This window comes from Nicotiana attenuata, chromosome 9, assembly GCF_001879085.1.
Source record: "Nicotiana attenuata strain UT chromosome 9, NIATTr2, whole genome shotgun sequence".
NCBI classification, from domain to species: Eukaryota; Viridiplantae; Streptophyta; class Magnoliopsida; order Solanales; family Solanaceae; genus Nicotiana; species Nicotiana attenuata.
In genome coordinates this window covers 10,711,696-10,732,574 of record NC_031997.1, presented here as the reverse complement: position 1 = coordinate 10,732,574, position 20,879 = coordinate 10,711,696, and positions in this window count along the sequence as shown.

Genomic DNA, 20,879 nt, shown 5'->3' with positions numbered 1-20,879 from the left:
ATATTTCGATTAAGGAAAATCTCTCCTATTTAGACTAGGTTTCCTTATTGTTTTCAACTCTTCAACTATTTTTTCCATACAAGTATTTTCCAATAAATACAAATTTTTTTTTTGTGCACAAAGTTCTCCAATATGCGTATTCCTTTTAGGACACGAATAGAATCTTCTGGGAATTTCAACTCGCATGGGAATGCCCGGTTTTGCATCAGTCTATAGCATAACAACCAATTTCATTGACAACACTCTTCGTTGGTAAGTCCATGTTAGCACAAGGGACTCGCCCTCCATTCATCGCAACCCTATAGATGGCTAGGTATAATTTATTTTAAAGCCTGCAAACAGACAACTAACTTTTCCCTTTTGGCATCATCGAAAAAGTAAGACGTCAGTGAAGTCAATGAGAGAATGTAGTAATATAAAACTCATTGCCTCTTAGGCTATACTAACATGTATATATCATCAGGAGCATAAATGAGTAATCAAATTAAGAGTTAGCCTAGACGCACAACACAAAACTTTGCCAAAAGTAAGGAAATTTATATTCAATTTGTCATAGTTATACCATATAGCACATTAAGCTCAAAGGGCCTAAACCAAAAGACAGTTGAACGAACCCGTCAAATGGACAACTACATCAAAACAAAACAAAAATATTAATTCAGACACCAGCCAGAGAGGGGCATGACAAGGGACTGACTAAGGACAGACTGAGAAACCTAAGAGGACTGAGGACTAGCTTCTTTGCTGGAAGAGGATTCCTCCTAGAGAAACCACAAAAGCTTATTAAATCTAAAAGCAGATGCTTCCTGATCTTTCTTCATTTCCTCCTTCAGCCTCTTGTTTTCCTCCTTCAATGAGATAATTCTTCTCTCATCTTCTCCTTTCCATCATTAGCAGTAGCCAACTCCTCCAGAAGATTGTGACCATGGTCTTACTTTTAGTCCCTGGTGGCCTAGCAACACAGGCACACTCATTCAAGGTCTCATCATCAAACATGTCCTTTTTTGTTCCCTTTTAGGCCTCTTAGGGGAACTATAAAATGCTCAAACACCTTAGTCAAAAGAAACCCATAGGGCAGAGCATGTGTACCCTTTTCCTGATCAGTAGCCATTTCCATGCGCTTTAGCATCAAAGATAGGAGGTTAATTGGTATGTTCTTATCAAGAACCTCCATTACTTCCAAATCCAAGTAAGTGGCCTCATGCATGCAGTAGGCAATTGTTCACAAACTCAAACAACAACTTGTGAACTAGTTTTATCTCCCTCTTACCTACCTTCCTTGTCATATGCTTCTCCTTTTTTGAGCATACTTGTTAGTTAAGTACACAGAATCTACCTTCTCTCCCAGCTCAGGCCACTCAGGCCTCACATAAGTAGCAAAGCCATCTACTAGCACATTCAGAATTTACCCCAGTAATTTAGCATCAAGAACCAGGTCCACTCCCCTCACTTCAGAACTCATTGTGCCATCCTTCGGCATATTGAGGTTTTTATAAAAGTGAAGCATTGCTTAACCATAAATGACTGAAAGTGGGCATGAAAACAGGTGCGTCCACCCCTGGACCTTCAACTTATCCATCAACTCCTTCATCCTAAAGATGGTCACAACATTACTTGACCCTTCAGCATCATCAACCCAGCAAACCACTCCTCTTTTCCCATAATAGCAATTTTTTTCTGAGGCTTTTTCTGCATTCGGAACTGGTTCCTTTCTCTTCTGGCTCGGAAATTGCAGCCTTTCTCTTTTTGGAGGACTTCTCCTTGGGATTGAATGAAGATGATTTAGCATTCTTCTTCAATTTTTGTTGAAGAGGGACTTCCTCCTCCCCTTCTTCTTCTTCTTCATCGTCTTTTCCACTTACCAGATCAACTTCCTCCACATCAGACTCATCAACCTATCTGAACCCGTCTCTATCTTTCTTTTATATTTTGCTCTCCTCTAAGGCCTTTTCAAGTGTTGCCTCGCTCTTCTCTCTAGTTACATCTGTTCTTCCTCCCAGTGCAATAGACCCAAAGGTAAGACTGCTTTCTTTGACACAGTCGTTACCCACTTAAGGAGGGTTTCCTCCTCATACTTGTTCATCTCCTTCATCCTAGCAATCATGTTCACCAGGACCTCATCATCACTGTCATCACTACTCTCCTTCCTAACTTCTGCTTCATCTTCCTTTTCCTCTTCCTCCTTAGTGTCAGTCCAATCAAGGGACTCAATTTTTTTCTGGATCAGCATTCAAAGAACCAGGTTATTGAATCTGACCTGTTTCATGTACGATCACCTCTTCAGCATCTCTAACTGCAAAAAATCTCTCCATCACCAGCAGTAGAAGAACCTGGTTATTGTCCATGGGCTTCTGGTGCTTCTACTCCGGCACTAACACTCTTCCTTTAATATTTCACCCTAGGTTCTCCCACTGTTTCTTCATGTGTCTCCTCAGTCACATTACCAACAAATTTATCACCCTCTTTCTCTTTCACCAACTCGCTAACTTCGAGCGCCTCTGCCTGAATCTCAACTTCTGCTTCCTCACTCAACTTTTTACTGACTACCTCTTCTGCATGTTCAGTACCAACTGCTTGGTCACGTTCAATGTTCGCTTCTCTCTCAATTTGTGGCTCCTCAACACCTAGATTTCCACTTTTAGATCCTTTACTTTCTTCTTCATCGAAGTAGTCAACCAGTCTAGTGAAAGTTTTTGGGCCATTTGGTGGAGAGGATGGTTCTTGGGCAGACCCGATTTGGGTGGTTGTGGAAACAAGTATAGTAGGGTTGGGAGTAGGATTTGTGTCGTTGTTTTCAGAGAAAATTTTTATAGGTGAGTTAGTCATTGCAATGAGTTTTGTGATTTTGAAGGAAGAAGGAAACTAGGGTTTTTCTTCGTTCGATCTTGGGAATTTCTCGACCGATTTTGATCGAATTAGAGCTGAATGGAGAGAAGAGGGGTTTTATAGAGGATGATTTGATAGTTTTTCAACCTTGATTTTTCTTTTAATTTATCCTAATCTTGATCTAAAAAGGGAAAGAGGATAACTATCATATTTTGAGATTTAAAACTGGCGGTTAGGAAATTCGATTGGGCAGCAGACACGTGTACAGGGATGCTTAGGAAACTAGTCCCGATTATACACAAACTGGAGCTAATCATTATTACCCTGTGACATGACAGTTTTATTTTGGAACCCGGTCCACTTTTAATTTCTTAGGGTTAGAGAGATTGGGTTACATAATACAAGCAAAGTTAGTGTGAACTTTGTTTGAATGACGTGGTAGTTTAAATGTTAAGTACAATAATCAATTGGAAAGGGGCTATACACATGAGTGTCATACAATCAGGTTATTTGACTAATTTCCTCAATCTTGGTTGAGAGAACTTTTATTTGTCCAGGCTTTTTCCATTAGATTACATATCGATGCCGTAGAATCAATATCATGTGTTCATACCAGTTACAAAATAAGATTGAGTTAAATATTATTCTGCACATTTACTTACTAGACAAATTATTTAGACATGGCCAATCATTGAGGAAAGTCAAGAATGTTCTAATCCATTTTGATCAAACCAAGATCTAGCGGTTTCTTTCAAAGTGATCCCTGTTCAAGCTTTGGTGAATATGTCAGCAATTTGCTCCTCGATCTTGCAGAACTCCATAGAGATGTGACCTTTCTCAATATTTTCTCTCAAGAAGTGGTGCATCGCATTAATATGTTTAGTTCTCTTGTGATGAACCGAGTTCTTAGATATATTCATAGTATTTGTATTGTCACAAAATATGGCGACCCTTTCAAATATCACCCCATAGTCTTCCAGTTGTTGCTTAATCCATAATAGTTGAGCACAATATGATGCAACTGCTACATACTCAGCTTCAGCAGTTGACAAAGCCATTGAATTTTGTTTCTTAGATTCCATGAGATTGAGCATGACCCAAGAAAGAGAGTCATCCCTGATGTGCTCTTCTGGTCCACCAAGTATCCAACATAGTCAACATTTGCATATCTAATCAATTCGAAAGAGTCTCCAGTTGGGTTCCAAAGAACCAGGTCTTGAGTTTCTTCAGATATCTCAAGATTCTTTTAAAAGCCTTCAAGTGCGATTCTTTTGGACTTAATTGGAACCTTGCACACAACCTATGTTGTACACAACATCAGGCCTACTTGCAGTCAAGTAGAGTAAGGATCCAATTATACCTCTGTATTTCGTTTCGTCAATAGAGGTTCCAAGTTTATCTATATCCAACCTGGTTGCAGTGGCAATGAGAGTATCAATCGTCTTTCCATTGTCCAGGCCAAACCTTTTGTGTAACTCCTTCATGTATTTTTGTTGGTGTATCATGGTTTCCTTTGCTGTCTTCTTAACTTGAAGCCCAAGGAAGAACTTTAATTCTCCTATCATACTTATTTCTAATTCAATTTGGCAAATGCATTTCATAAATATTCATTCATGGATCCAAAATTAATGTCATCGCATATATTTGTACTATCACCAGGTTCTTGCCACTTCTCAATATGAATAACGTGTTGTCAATTTTGCCTTGTGAGAACCCATTCCTCAAGAGAAACTTTGACAGTCTCTCATACCAAGAACTTGGAGCCTATTTTAAGCCATACAATGCCCTTGTCCGTATTGTACACATGATATAGGAACTCATGACTTTCAAAACCTGGAGGTTGTCTCACAAACACTTCCCCTTTTAAGTACCCATTTAGGAAGGCACTCTTCACATCCATTTAATATAGTTTGAAACCCATGTATAATGCAAAGTCAATAAGTATTCGCATTGCCTCCATCATGGCAACAAGAGCAAATATTTCATTATAGTCTATCCATTCTTCTTAATTGTAACTTTGTACAAAGCTTCTTGCCTTATTATTGGTAATATTTCCTTGATCATCCTGCTTGTTCTTGAACACCCACCTAGTTTCAATGACTGCTCTGTCTTTTGGGATGGAAACAAGGTGCCTAACTTTATTTTTTTTTTCATCTGATTGAGCTCCTCCTGCATGGCCACTATCCAATCTGTATCTCCAAGAGCTTCTTTAATGTTCTTAGGCTCCACCATAAATATATAGGTTGAAAAGGCAATTATGTTTCTGAATTTTAATTTTGTCACCATTCCATAATCAACTGGTGTAAGCACATTGGTCTGTGGATGGGAGCTCTGATGTTTCCAGGACCTTGCGTGTGGACCTTGAAAGCCAATGTTTTCTTCATTGTGTATGTACATCTTGAACAGCTTCTAGAGGTCCTGGTTCTTGCTCTAGTTTAGCAGCAACCTCTAGTAGTCCTTGGTTTGACTATTCCTCATTGTTTTCAGTAGGACCAAACTCTCCATCATCAACAACATGTGTTCCTTTGTCAGTGAAATGGTTAGATTCACAAAAAATTAAATGAATACTTTCTTCAACATACTTCCTTATTTTACTCTACACTTTATAAGCTTTACTATGTTGTGTGTAACCCATAAAGACACCCTCATTACTTTTAGTATCAAACTTTCCTAGAGCCTCTTTGCCATTGTTGTGTACAAAACACTTGCTTTCAAAGGCTCTTAGGTGGATTACATTTGGTTTTCTACTCTTAAGTAATTCATAGGGGGTATTATCAATTATTGGCCTAATCATGCACCTATTTATGATATAGCATGCAGTACTCACAGCTTCATCCAACAAATTCTTAGGAAGTCCACTACTGATTAGCATAATTCTGTCTATGTCCTCTAGAGTTCTATTTTTTCTTTATACAACACAATTCTGTTGTATTGTCCTAGGAGCAGAGAAATTATGATCTATGTCATTTCCAACATAGAACTCCAATAAGTTAACATTTTCATTCCATGGTCAAATCTAATGCTAGCTACGTGATTGTTCATTTTTCTATGCAGTTTCTTCACAAAAGGCACAAACATATCATATGTTTCATCGTTAGTTACCTGAAATATAGTCCATGCAAATCAGGAATAATCATCAACAATTACAAGAACATACCTCTTTCCACCTTTATTCTGAACCCTCATTGGTCCACATATGTCCATGTGAAATAGTTCAAGAGGTCGAGAGGTCCTTACCACTTATTTGGATTTGAATGATGATCTGACCTGCTTACCTTTAGCACAAATACCACAAATTTTATCTTCCCTGAATTTTGACTTGAGCAACCCAAGGAACAGGTCCTTGGTAATTGATATTTTCAATATAGAAAATATGAACATGCTTTGTGCCATAGAAAGGAGTCAGTATCAAATTCATTAAGACCTGAGAGTTCATTTTTAGGTGAAGACATGATATCAACTTTTTAAAAATTTTTGTGCATTTTCCTTGAAGAACCAGGTTTTCAGAATTTTCATTTGTAACCATACAATTCTTAGAAGTAATGAGCACTCGGTTTCCTTTATCACATAATTGAGTCGCTCAACAAGTTGTGCTTCAATCCTTTATACATTTTTAATACTATGAGAGTGGGACTTATAAACCTTACCTATGCGATTATATTTACCTTTTTGCCATTTGTAAAGCCCAAGCTCCCTCCTTCATAGGCTCTTAGTGTGAGGAAATTGTCTATATTTCCGGTCATGTAGCGAGAGCAAGCACTGTCAACATACCACCAATTTTTACTTGGTCACGACCAAAATCGCATCATAGAGGTCATGATGACACCTAATCTCTAAGACCAGGTAAGCCTATCACAAAAAAATAAGCAAAATATAACAACTTTAAATTAACGAAAACTGCAAAAGATAGTACCACCAAATGTGGATGCAAAAATCAACATCCCAAAACCTGGTAGTACTGAGTCATAAGCTCTAAATGGAATACATATCAAGTCTGCAAGCGTATAATACTATTTGAGATACATAAATAGTAGAAATAAAGTAAAAAGGGTGACTTTGAGGCCTGCCAACGAAACATAAGTACCTCGATCTGCACAAAGAATGTGCAGAAGCGTAGTATAAGTACAACACAGTCAGTACCTAGTAGGTATCAAGACTAACCTCGGTGAAGTAGTGACGAGTTTCAAGTCATGTGATACTCACTAGTTAATAACGTATACCAAATATCAATAACTGGCAATGGAATAAATAAGGGAAACTAATAACAACCATCTCGTAGAGCATGTAATGGCAACTCAGTGTAGAAAAAACCATCTCAGTCAACAAAACATCAAAAATGAATGGGGCGTGTGATAGCATATCAAATTCAACAAACAATCATAAATAAATGCAAAACCGGAACTTTTGATAAACAAGTATGCGATCGAAACATCAACCTCGATTCAACACATAATCAGCATCAAGATAGACACCCTGAATCATCACATAACATCACCAACAAGCCACCTTTATTCCGCCGCACGCGCACATAATAATGAAATAACTCCCTTATTTTACCACGTGGGAAATTCGAGAAAATCCACCCTTATTTTGCCCCACGTGAACTACAATAGACACAATCACAAACACCTTGTACTGACACCTCCAATCAATCCGCTCAACACATCCACATATACCACAATAACACAAAATAATAACGCCAACATTTCATCAAGATATAAGCTCAAAACTCATCATCAAACTGCACAAGGACATAACAAACAAACATAAAAGTGTAGAGGGGTGTTCAACCAATAAAGCATGACTATGGCTAAGTCAAGTATACTGGTCATAATCATGTAGTCACAAAGTGGTTTAAGCATGTTTCATATAGAAATAACCCCAAATCAAGACATATTATTGGCCTAGAGTCTAATCCGGTCATAAACCACACATACGCCAGTATACATGCTCGTTTCCTCATGTGCATGTCGTTGTTCACATAACACAAATAGGCAATTAAGGCCAAACCATAAGTGGTATACTCCCACACAAGGTTAGGCAAGATACTTACCTCAAACAGGCCAATTCAATATCCCAAAAATGCTTTCCTTTAAAATTCATCTCCATCTAGCTTAAATCTAGCCAAAAATGACTCCATAATATCAAACAATGCTAAATGAATCAATTCCAAAAAATAAAGTCCCAATCTTTACCCAACTTCGGAAAAGTCAAAAAAGTCAACTCCGGGCTGCCCGGTCAAAACCCGAGTCAAGGAGTAGATTTTTACTACCCATAACCCCATGATTCCAAATGTATAATTAGTTTTCAAAATCGAGTCCAAATTAACTCTCAAATCTCCAATTTTTATTTTTCAAAATATGTTAAAAAATTCCCAAAAATTCCTTTCAAATTCCATGATTTAGGTGTAAATATCCGTATAAAATCAAGTTATATTATCAAAATTGAGTGAAAATCACTTACCCAATAGCTATGTGTGAACATCTCCTCCAAAATGCGCTTCCCACCTAGTCTTGGGCTCAAAATGTGATAAAATAAGACTAAGTCCCAAAATAACGATCTATAAACGAGTTGCAGATGTCGCATTTGTGACTTGAGGTTCGCAATTTCTGTCGCGCCCCTTTTTCTCGCGAAATCGGGTTTCGACGCATGACAACTCTTTTAAGGAAGATGTTAAACGAGAGAGTCGCCACCTAACGGGTTTGAGGTGCGTAGGGCACCTATTTTGCAGATAACTCTGTTTGACTAGTTTGCGCCATCAAAGATCGGGTAAGGGCTCGAAATTACCTCAAAGAGAAGGTGTTAGGCACTCTTCGAGGTCCACAACTATGGGTCCCGACCGAACTAAATTATACGAATTAGTCTATGTGATCAAGGACAGGAAAAATAAGGAATTTGGGAAGTTCATTATTAAATAATTGATTTAAAGACAAGATGGGGGGTCCTAAATTTTTAGCCTAAAGGATCACCCCGTGCAACATAAATAATACTTCCTAACTCCCTCGAGATGGGGTGTTACTCATATTATTCTACGGGCACAGACTATCATCTTCTGCTACCCGATTACTATCTTTAACTTGTTACCTAAAACGCACTAGTTGATTCTAAACCTTACCTTATGCGTGCACTACCCGTCCCATGCCTATGATCCAGGAGGCTTTGGACCTCTACTTAGGGAGTTCTAGACTTCACTTAGGCTGCTCAAAATGATAAAACTAATCGACATGCAAAACAAGTTGGACTTCATATATGAGCAGTTAAGGGCTCAAGTTAGCCTCCATACTTTGACAACGAATGCACGCAAACACATTGGGCATTTGTCAGTTGCAGATTTTAGACTAATTAAAGTTGGTGAATCCTATAGGTATGATCTCTATGTGATTTACGCAATTACTAACAATGGTAATCACAGGAATATGTTCAGAACTGCTTAGACGAGTCCTATAGGCATGGTTTCTAATAATGATAATTAGCACATGGTTGAAAATTCGACATTAGCACCTGAAAGAAACGAGCAGGATAATAACGAAGATTGATTTTAGACCCTATAGGCAGGATTTCTATAGTCATGATTGAGACTGATTTTAGATCCTATAGGCATGGTATCTAAATTGCAGATTATGAATCATGTAAAATAACAGAATCCTACACAGCCTAATGCATGTGCACAAATATTAGTCATTTAATATCCTTTAAGCATGGTTTCTAACAGGTAAAGGCAAAACACATTTGAGCAAAGTAGGGAACCTATGGGCAGGATTTCTAAAGCATAGTAATTTAACACATTTGAGCAAAGTAGAGCACCTATAGGCATGATTTCTATAATAATTGAACATAATAACACATTTGAGCACGGAAAAGCACCTATAGGCAGGATCTCTACCCATTTTAATGCAAATATTAAGATAAAACCCCTTTCCCGATTTTACTAATACCCCAAATGTTATTACAATAATTATTATAGACCCAAAATGAATAGGAATAAATACAAAGATAAATAACTATAGGGAGCCTACAGCAGGCCCAAAGATACACCCGGCCAGGCCTTCATTCCCATGGTTCACAATAGCCCATGAATTACATCTCCATTGACATAGGGCAGCTAGAAATCAATTGATTCACCCAGTAGGTAGAAAACAGAGTTGAGCATAGAGAACCAAGACCCTAGTGTGTCAGAGTTCCCAAGGGCTTCAAGAACCCAGGGCAGTGCTCATACGAGGGAGGTTAGTAGGAGAGATTCAGAGGGTAACTAGGGACCAAGTCCTAATGTGTCAGAGTTCACAAGGTTCCAATTGGACCCTGAGCAGTGCTCACACCAGGGAGGTCCAAGGATAGAACCTAAGTAGCCTTGGCTTTCAGCCGGCTAAGAAATAAGAACTCAAAGAGACCAAATAGTAAAAGAATAGAATGAGGTTAAGGGACAACACTGAAGGACAGAATCAAATTGAGCACATAAAAACAGGTAACAGAACATGCTTGGGTTTAAGAACAGACTTAACAAAATTTGAGAAAAAATAAGTTCAACCCATAATGCATATAATAACAAGACAAGTTGCAAGACGGACTTATAGTAAGAAGAAAAAAAAAGAGTTCGGATTATGCTAAGTGTAGAAGGCTAGTGTCACAAGAAGGAATCATATCAATTGGCAACAGAACCTAATAGGCTGAGAACTAATTAGAGCAATTACTGGGGAATCAAAACAGGTTACATCACAGCCAATTCAAAAACGGACTTGTTACATACTTGATGAATACATTCATTCTTAGTCAGTTAATCCATAGAAAGGGGATTTGAGAGCATGTTCAAGTGGCAATTTTAAACAGTAGAGGGGTGGCTATCAATAACACATAGGCTAGGCAGAATTAAAAAAAAATTAATCAACTCAGGTCTAAACATGTCTCAAACTACAAACGTAATGATATTTAGATTAGCAAAGCCTAAAATTGAAATAACACATTGAACAAAAATTTTCAGAAGTGAAAACACATGTTAAATTAGAATGAAATGACAAAGGTTTGGTAACTCACCAGTTAAATGAAACAAGAAAGAAAGGAAGCCCACGGTGTTATGAATATCAACAAAAGAGCAAGAACCTAGAATTCTGGCCTTGGCTTTCAGTCGGCCATGAACCAAAGTGCAGAATAAGATTGTTAAAGAGCAAAGAGCAAACATCTTTTATTTTTAGTATTTTTCTTAATGATTCGAGAATTGTTTCAAAGGGGAATGGGGAGGGGTTTATATAGTGTAGAAATCGAACACATAAACATCGAAAATCATCAGTCTAACACTAGAAAGGAAAGCAATGGAAATCAGGAAGGAAAAGAGAAAATTTCAAAACCTTAATTGTAGGTAAAGACACAAATCGGCAGAAATCTAAAATAACTAAAAGGTAAAAATCAAATGCTGCATAAAATAAGATGAACATAGACAGAAATACCATTTAAATCAATAAATTGAACCAGATTTGGTTCGATTTAAAAGAATCAGAAACCCTAATTTTAGGGTAAGTAAAAAAATCGGTAGAGAAGAACAAATTCACACACATAATAGGATGCATATAGACGAGATAACACTTAAAATCAAAGAATCGAACCAGCTTTGGTTAGATCTAAAAGAGATCTGAAACCTTAATTCTTAGGGTATGTAAGAATCACAAAGATACATAGAGATTCATGCCATAAAAGAACAAAAACGAACACAGATGGAAAAGGTCAAGGAATTGAATCAGCTTTGGTTCGAAGTTGATGAGATCCGCTTGCCATGTTTAGGCAAGCGGTATATAGAGGTTCCAATACTAGGGGGAAGTATAATATGACATGAAACAGCTATGTAATCCCATGTCCGTTGGGATTAGGAGAGAAAAATTGGGGGGAGACGGCTAGGGTTTGGACGGAGAGATGAGAGGATCCAAAGGCGGCGAATGGTGAAGAATAGTTTAGGGTTAGGGTGGTTTGGTTAATTAAAAGGGTATGAGTAATATGGCCGTTGATCTCAGAGATCAACAACCACGATTAGTTGGGGTTCTAGGTCAGGTTAGCTTAATTAGTTGGGCTGGGGTTGTTTGGTTTGGGCTCAAAGGTCATTGGGTTGGGACTGGGTTGCTTAGGTCCGAAATTAAGGTGAATTTGGGGCCAAATTTTAAATACCCAATATTTAACAAATAAATAATTTATAAGAGTAATTAATAAATAACAAAAATATCATTTGTGCATGAAAATAATTAAAAATAATTACTTAACATTATAAAATATATAAAAAATCATTTTCTGCAAAAATAATGTAATTATATATGCATATGGGCTATTATTGCAAAAATGTGCAATTTAGCCTTAAAATGTAATTATAAGAAATGCACTGACAATATTTAAAACCTCATATTGGTAAAAAGGATAAGTTTAGACGATTAAATCACCATAAAAATAGTTTGGAGGATAATTATTGAATATTTATATATAATAAAATGCAGGAATAAATTGGCTTAAAATCTTTAAAAATTATGAAAAATTATAAAAAATATTTGTGTGTGCCTATAAATTAAATGATGATGCATATCCACTATTTTGAAAGTATATGTATATATATTTAAAATATGAGGAAAAAATTGGGTATCAACAATTAAGACTTACGGCCTGCAAATGCAATGCCTGACAAGCAAGAGAGAAGTCGCAATTGTGACGAATAGCTTCGCAAAGGCGAACTCCCCTTATAATAACACAAAGTCGCAAATGTGACTGAATGATCGCAAAAGCGATTTGCCCAGGCCTAGTCACCCTTTGCAATTGTGAGGCTGGCTTCACAAATGCGAAGCCTGCTACCCCCTTCCCATTTTTTCAATTGCGATCATGACCTCGCAAATGCGAGGCTCACAAATGCGAAGTGTTTCTCGCATTTGCGAGACCTGCAACACCAAAAAAACTGGACCTCAACCCAAAATGGTCTGAAATACATCTGAAACTCTCTCGAGCCCACGGTACTACACACCAAACATCCAGACAAGTATAAAAACCTCATACAAACTCGCTTGCAAGCTCAAAATACCAAAATAAAATAGAGAACCATGAATCGAAAACCAAAACGCATCAAAATTACAATTAAACTCAAGAACTTCTAAAATTATGTAATGACCCGACAAGTTTTTTTGCGCATTTGCATTCAAATAAGTGGTTTAAGGTCATGTGTAGCTTCAAATAGTACATTATTAATCACGTGCATCGTCGCTTTTGGTTTTTGAGTAATTCATGATTGATTTTGATGAACGATTCTCAACTAGAAAGCTTTAAGTTGGAAGAGTTCACCAAGTTTAAGTTTTGTGTATTTGTCCTTGAATTAGAGTTTTGATGGTCTATTAGGTCTGGATGGTGATTTTGTAATTGGGCATATGCCCTGATTTGCACTTGAAAAGTTTATAAGATTGACCAGGAGTTGAATTTGATATTATGAGGTTCGGATTGTTTTTTGGGGAGTTGGAATAGGTTCGTCATGTCATTTGAAACTAGTGTGCAAAATTTAAGGTGATTACGAGTTGTTTAGACGTGTTCGACGTAGGTTTAGAATTTGGAAATTTGAAATAGTTCATTAAGCTTGAATTTAGATGCTATTCATCATTTTTGATGTTATTATGCGTGATTGGAGACCTCGAGTAGGTCCGTGTTATGTTTTAAGACTTGTTGATATATTCTAACGGGATCCGGAGTGGTTTTAGATCATTTTTTATTTTATGGTTGATTGCTGTTTTTCTCTATCATCTGGTGTTGAGGGTGTTCATCGCGATCGCGTGGAGAGGGTCGCGATCGCGTATTGTTCTGGTAGCTGGATGGAGGTTCTCTTTTGTGTTCGCGAGTATGGAGTCGCGTTTGCGGTCTTTGAGGCTTTAAGCCTTCGCGTTCGTATGAGGGATGACGCGTTCGCGTAGTTCTGTGAGGTCATGAGTCTCGATCTTTGGCGGCAGTCAATTTTTCATGCTTCGCGATACTGATGATGTTCCCGCGATCGAGAAGGGTTTACCTGGACATTGCATATAAGTACTTTATTTCAGACTTTGAGCTCATTTTATAACATTTTGAGATCTAGAGCTCGGTTTGGTTGATTGTTTAGGCGACTTTTATGATTTGGATTGGGGTAAGTATTTTTGACTCAGATTGATTATTTTACATGATTTCTTTGTTGATTTTGACATTTGATTGATTAATATAAAAGAGAAATTGGGGGGGAGGGGGTTTGCCAAAACTTTTCTAAAGTAAATTAACGGGTTTTGAACATCGATTCACAGTCGGATTTGAGTGAAATTAGTATTGTTGGACTCGTATTCGAATGGGTATTATGAATTTGTGATTTTTGTCGAGTTTCGCAGTACGAACCTGGGTTAACTTTTTGGTTGACTTTGAGTATTTGATAAAAGAGTTTGCCTTTATCATTTGGGTTTTTTTCCTATGGCTTTATTTGATGTTTTTGAGTTGCTTTTGTCTAGTTTTGAGCGGTTCAGAGGTCGATTCGTGCGGGATGGAATTACTAGGGCATTATTTTGGCTTGTTCGAGGTAAGTAACATATCTAATCTTGGTATTTAGTGTAAATATCCATGAGAACTATGATATTTGAGATGTGTTGAGGGTGATGCACATGCTATGTGATGGATGTGTGTGCGTGCACCGGGGTATTCATGATCTAGGTAGTTCTTAGGCTATTGTATGCCTTGTCTTGCTATCATGCTTCTTTGATATCATGTTTTCTCCATTTGTATGACTATATGAGTTATTATGCATGTTAGAAATCATGTCACACTAGCTACTTAATTGTTTGAGACATAATAGGGCTATTCATTCCATGTTGAGCTATTTGCCTTAGCCGTAATCATATTGTTCGGTCATGATAGTTATATTCACATGTTATGTCTCTGTCTTTGAGCACTTTTGATATGCCGTCTCACATGCTATTTGTGTCCATGTACGTGACACAAGTAGGAGCTAATTTTATGGCACATTGCGATATTCCGTGTTGTATAATTTTTCTGTGAGATATTGGCATATAGAGACTTGAGCGGACTAATGGATGATGTGGGACACAGAGTCATGCTGTGAGTTATGTTTGGGTTGAATGCCGCAATGGATTGATCTTTGGATCAGGTTGCACACTGCAGTGGATTGATATTTTGATCCGGTTGCACGCCACAATGAGCTCATATTTGGATCGGGTTGCACGCCAAAATAGATTGATATTGATTATTAGTTAGCGCTTGGGCAAGGATCCGCCCCTCTAGAGTCTGATATTATAGTGAGCGCATGCACCATGACTTATATGTGCTTTTGGTAAGGGGTATTTGTGCTAGGCACCCGCACAATATCGAGTAATTGTGTTTGTGATGGCGAGGGGAATATGTGCCAGGCACCGCGAGCGTGCTGAGTGTGAATGTAATTGACAGCTTCACTGTGGTGTTATTGACTGGACATGCATATTTGACATGTAGGCATAGAGATGTATTTTTCTCATGTTAGATGGCAACATGGTGTTATTGACTTGACATGTAGGCATAGAGATGTATTTTCCTCATGCAAGATGGTAATGAAATGTCTTATTTGTTGTAGAAAGTTTGGAAAGTCACAGTTTCCATGTTGAAATCATATTTTAGTGATTTCAGAGAATGATTTGGACTTTGACTTTTATACTTGGAAAGCATGTCTAATTTTCGTATTTGGATACGAGCTGAATATGATATCTCTTGAATGGTTTTATTCTATTGTCATCATTATATCATGTGTTGTTATTTATCATTGGTGTTCGACACTAACCTTCTTCTGAGCTCGTCACAACTTTCAGCCTGAGATTAGGTTTGTTGCTCATTGAGTACATAGGATCAGTTGTACTCATACTACACTTATGTACCTTCCGTGCATATCTTGAAGCTGACTTACGGTGGATGATGGGAAATGGCATTGAAGATGTACCTGCTTTCCAGATATAGCTACCACTTGTCTTTGGTAGTTTCAGATTTATAATCTATTTATGTATATTCCAAACTGATGTTGTATTTATTTTCATATAAACTTCGTCAATTTAAGTCTTAGTTGCTCATGACTTGTACTACCTATCCCTAGGTTATTGTATGGAATTCAGTTATTTCACTTATTTTTCTCTTATTATTTTCATTAGAATTGTGTTGACTGTTATTTGGCTTACCTAGCGGGTCAGGTTAGGTGCCATCACAACTTTATGAATTTTGGATCGCGACAAATTACAACCAAGCGTCCTATTCCCATCAAACCAACTTGGAATGAGACAAAACTTTGCGCACAAGTTCTAAATAACAAAATAGACTTATTCCAAGTCTCGAAACCACTAACTGAACCATTTAACCACAAAGTCAACTTACGGTCAAACTTAATAAATTTCTAGACCTTCCACTTGCCAACTTTTGGCAAAATAAGTCAAATTAACATAGGGACCTCCAAATCCAAATCCGGGAATATGCCCAAGTCCAAACTCACCATACGAACCTATTGGAACAAAAAAAATATGAATCCAAGACCGTTTGTGGCAAGTCAAACCTTGGTCAGCTCTTCCAACTTAAGCTTCCAAACTAGGAACTGAGTGTTCCAATTCAATCGAAGACCACAAAGAAAAATCAACCATCCCCACAAGTCACACAACAATGATTACACGTAGGAGGAGAATCAAATGGGGGAATGGGGGCTCAAACACACAAAACGGCCGGCTGGGTCATTACATTCTCCCCCTCTTAAACAAATGTTCGTCCTCAAACTAGTCAAGAATCACACTTGGGATATCAAAAAGGTGAGGGTATCGGCTCCACATATTAGGCTCGATCTCCCAAGTCACATCCTCGACCGATTGACCTCACCAATGAACCTTCAACGATGTAATATTCTTCGATCTCAGCTTTCAACCCATCATGTCCAAGATGGCCACTAGCTGCTCAACGTAAGTCAAATCCCCGTGCAATTGCATCGAGATGAAATATAGCACATGTGACAGATCCTCATATTATTTCTGAATCATGAAAACATGAAACAACAGATGAACTCCCGATAAGCTGGGGGGAAAAGCAATTTTGTAGGTCACCTCACAAACTCTCTCTAAGACATAAAAAGGGCCAACATACCGAGGGCTTAACTTTCCCTTCTTCCCAAACCTCATCACACCCTTCATGGGAAAAACTCAGGGTAGATCCTTCTCATCCACCATGAAGTCCACATCATTAGCCTTCTTGTCATCATAAATCTTTTGCCTAGACTACGCTGTACAAAGCCGCTCCTGAATCAATCTCACCTTCTCCAAAGCATCATGAACTACTAGTTGTTGTTGTAGGCGAACTCTGCTAATGGTAGAAACTGATCCCTCTGGCCCCCGAAATCAATTTTACAAGCTCGCAACATGTCCTCCAAGATCTGAATAGTATGCTCGGACTATCTATCTGTATGGGGATGAAATGTCGTACTCAACTCGATCTGTGTGCCCAACTCACGCTGCACGTCTCTCCAAAAATGCAATGTAAATTGCGTGTCTCGATCCAAGATAATATACACAAGCACACCATGCAGGCGAACAATCTCTAAAAGATAAATCTGAGCCAGCTGCTCCAAACTGTAGGTAGCCATGACTGGAATGAATTGTGTAGACTTGGTCAACCTGTCCACAATGACCCACAAAACATCAAATCTCCTCAAGGTCTGTGGCAGCACAACCACAAAATCTATAGTGACGCTCCCACTTCCACTCCAATATATCTACTCACTGAAGCAACCCACCCGGTCTCTGATGCTCATACTTAACTTACTAAGGTTTCAAACACTGTGTAACATGCTCCAGAATGTCCATCTTCATCCTTCTCCACCAGTAGTGACGTTTCAAATCATGGTACTTCTTCACGGCACCTGGATGAATGGAATATTGAGACCTATGGGCCTACTCAAGAATCATCTCCTGCAACCCATCCATATTAGGCACAAAAATCCGGCCCATAATCCTCAATACCCCATCATCGCCAATAGTCACCTCCTTAGCATCATCGTGCTGCACCGTGTCTTTAAGGACAAGCAAGTGGGGATCATCATACTGACTCGCCTTAATGTGCTCAATCAAGGACGACCATAATAGAACACAAGCAAGAACCCTGCTAGGCTCCGAAATATCCAACCTCACGAACTTGTTGGGCAAAGCCTGAACATTCAAAGCTAACGGTCTCTCCTCGTTTGGAATAAAAGCAAGACTCCCCATGCTCTCTAAATTTGTAATTACTCAAGGCGCCGGCCACCACATTGGCCTTTCCCAAATGATAAAGATTGGTAATATCATAATCTTTCAATAGCTCTAGCTACCTCAATTGCCTCAAGTTCAAATCCTTTTTCTTGAATAGGTGTTGCAGACTCTGGTGATCCATGTATACATCATAAGACACACCATAAAGATAGTGCCTCAAAATCTTAAGTGTGTGAACAATGGATGCTAACTCTAAATCATGCATACCATCCTGTATCAACACACAGCCAATGTCGACCCGTGAAATGTCACAGTAGATTGTATATGAACCCGAACCCAAAGGCAAAACCAGAACTGGACCTGTAAGCAAGGCAGTCTTCAACTTCAGAAAACTCTCCTAACACTCGTCAGACCACCTGAATGGAGCACCCTTCTGAGTCAACTGAGTCAATGGGGCAGCGATAGATAAACAAACCCTCTATAAAGCAGCGATAACACCCAGGCAACCTAAGGAAACTCTGAACCACAATAGCAATAGAAGGTCTAGGGCAGATCTAAACTACCTCAATCTTCTTCGTATCCACCTTAGTCCCCTCACTGGACACCACGTGACACAAGAATTCCACCGAGTATAACCAAAACTCACACTTGGAGAATTTAGTATATAACTTCTTCTCCCTCAAAGTCTTGATCACAATCCTCAAGTGCTGCTCATGCTCCTCCATGCTACGAGAATACACCAATATATTATCAATGAACACAATAACGAAGTAATCTAGATAAGGATGAAACCCGCTTTTCATTAAGAGCATGAAAGCTGCTGGGGAATTGGTCAGCCTAAAAGACATCACCATGAACTCACAATGCCCATAACGGGTCATGAAAGCCGTCCTAGGAATATCTGAAGCCCTAATCTTCAATTGATGGTACCTCGATCTCAAGTCAATCTTCGAGAATACCTAGAACCCTGAACTGATCAAATAAATTATCAATATGTAGTAGTGGATATTTGTTCTTGATAGTAACCTTGTTAAATTTGTTGTAGTCAATGCACATTCTCGAGGAACCATCTTTTTTTTATCACAAATAAAACTGAAGCACCCCAAGGTGAAACACTCGATTTGATGAAACCTTTATCTAGCTACTCCTGCAACTGTTCCTTTAATTTCTTCAACCCTACCGGAGCCATGCGATACGGTGAAATAGATATGGGTTGAGTTTCTGGTGGGAAATCGATACAAAAATCAATATCCATATCGAGTGGCATGCCCAGTAGGTCTATAGGGAACACATCTGCAAACTCTATTACCATGAGCACTGAATCAACATGAGAGTATCAAATCATACATCTCTAACAAAGTCTAAGTATGTGAAGCAGCCCTTCTCAACCACCAGTTGAGCCTTTAAAAAAGACACCACCCTACTAGGAACATGACACACGGCTGTTCTCCAGTCAAACCTTGGCAACCCCGGCTAAGCCAATGTCACGGTCTTAGCTTGACAATCAAGAATAGCGTGATATGGTAACAATCAATCCATGCCGAAACTTACATCAAAATCTACCATATAAAGTAATAGAAGGTCGACCCTAGTCTCATAGCCCCTAATAGTGACCATACAAGAGCGATAGACACGATCCAGCATAATAGAATCCCAAAGGGGTGTAGACACAAAACGGGAATATCCAAGGTATCAAGAAACATATCCAAATATGAAGCACATTAGGATGACACATACGAATAAGTAGAGCCCAGATTAAATAAAACTAATACATCTCTATCATATACCGGAACAACACATGTAATGACAGAATCTGATGCAACGGCCTTAGTCCTACTAGGGAAATCATAACAACGGGTCTGGCCTCTTCCTCTAAGACGTCCTCTACCCGCCTACCCTCCACCCCTAGCTGGTTGTGTAGGTGGAGTAGCAACTGGAGCGAAAACCATAGCCTCAGTACCCTATTGAGATCCACCCCTCCGAAGTCTGGACAATCTTTCATAATGTGCCTAGTATCACCAAACTAAAAACAACCCCTTTGGTACTGAGTTTGACTCGGACGACTAGAAAAACCGATGTAGGAACCCTGAACAGAAGGTGCACTGAAAGATGGTTCTCAGGTATGACTGCTATGGGTTCCCTGGCTAGCTGGAGCACTACGGGTAACCTGAAATACGGACCGAACCAGTCAATTGAAAAATCTTCTGCCAAGATATACCTTACCCCAGAGTAAGAACCACTAAATCCTCCAAAACTATGAGGTTTCTTAGCCTCCCTTTCCCATCTCTCCTGCCCGCGTGTATGCTTCAACTTATTAGCAATCTCCACAACCTGGTGGAATAGAGTCTCAGTCTCCAACTCCCCTGCCATCCCAAATTTGAGGCTATAGACCATCCCTCAACAATCTTACAAACCCTCTCTCTATCAGTGGAAACCAAGGGAGGTGCATGACGAGATAACTCTGTACACCTCATAGCATACTCGAACATAGTCATACTCCCCTAGAATAATTGCTCAAACTCGCTGCGACTCATCTGTTCGGGTTTGTGAATTAAATCCCTCAAGAAAAGATCATAGAACTGGGACCAAGTAAGTGGTGTTGTTCCAGCTGGTCTGCTCGCCTCATAGGCCTACCAGCATCTATATGCCGACCCCGTGAACTGAAAAGTAGTAAGGTCGACCCCGCTCAACTCCACCACATGCATAGTACACAAGAATACAATGATACTTATCCAAGAAACCATGTGCATCCTCAGAAGACCCTCCACTAAACTGGGGAGGATGAAATTCTAAAACCTCTCCAAACTCTTATGCCTCTTAGCTGACGCAACTGGCCATACC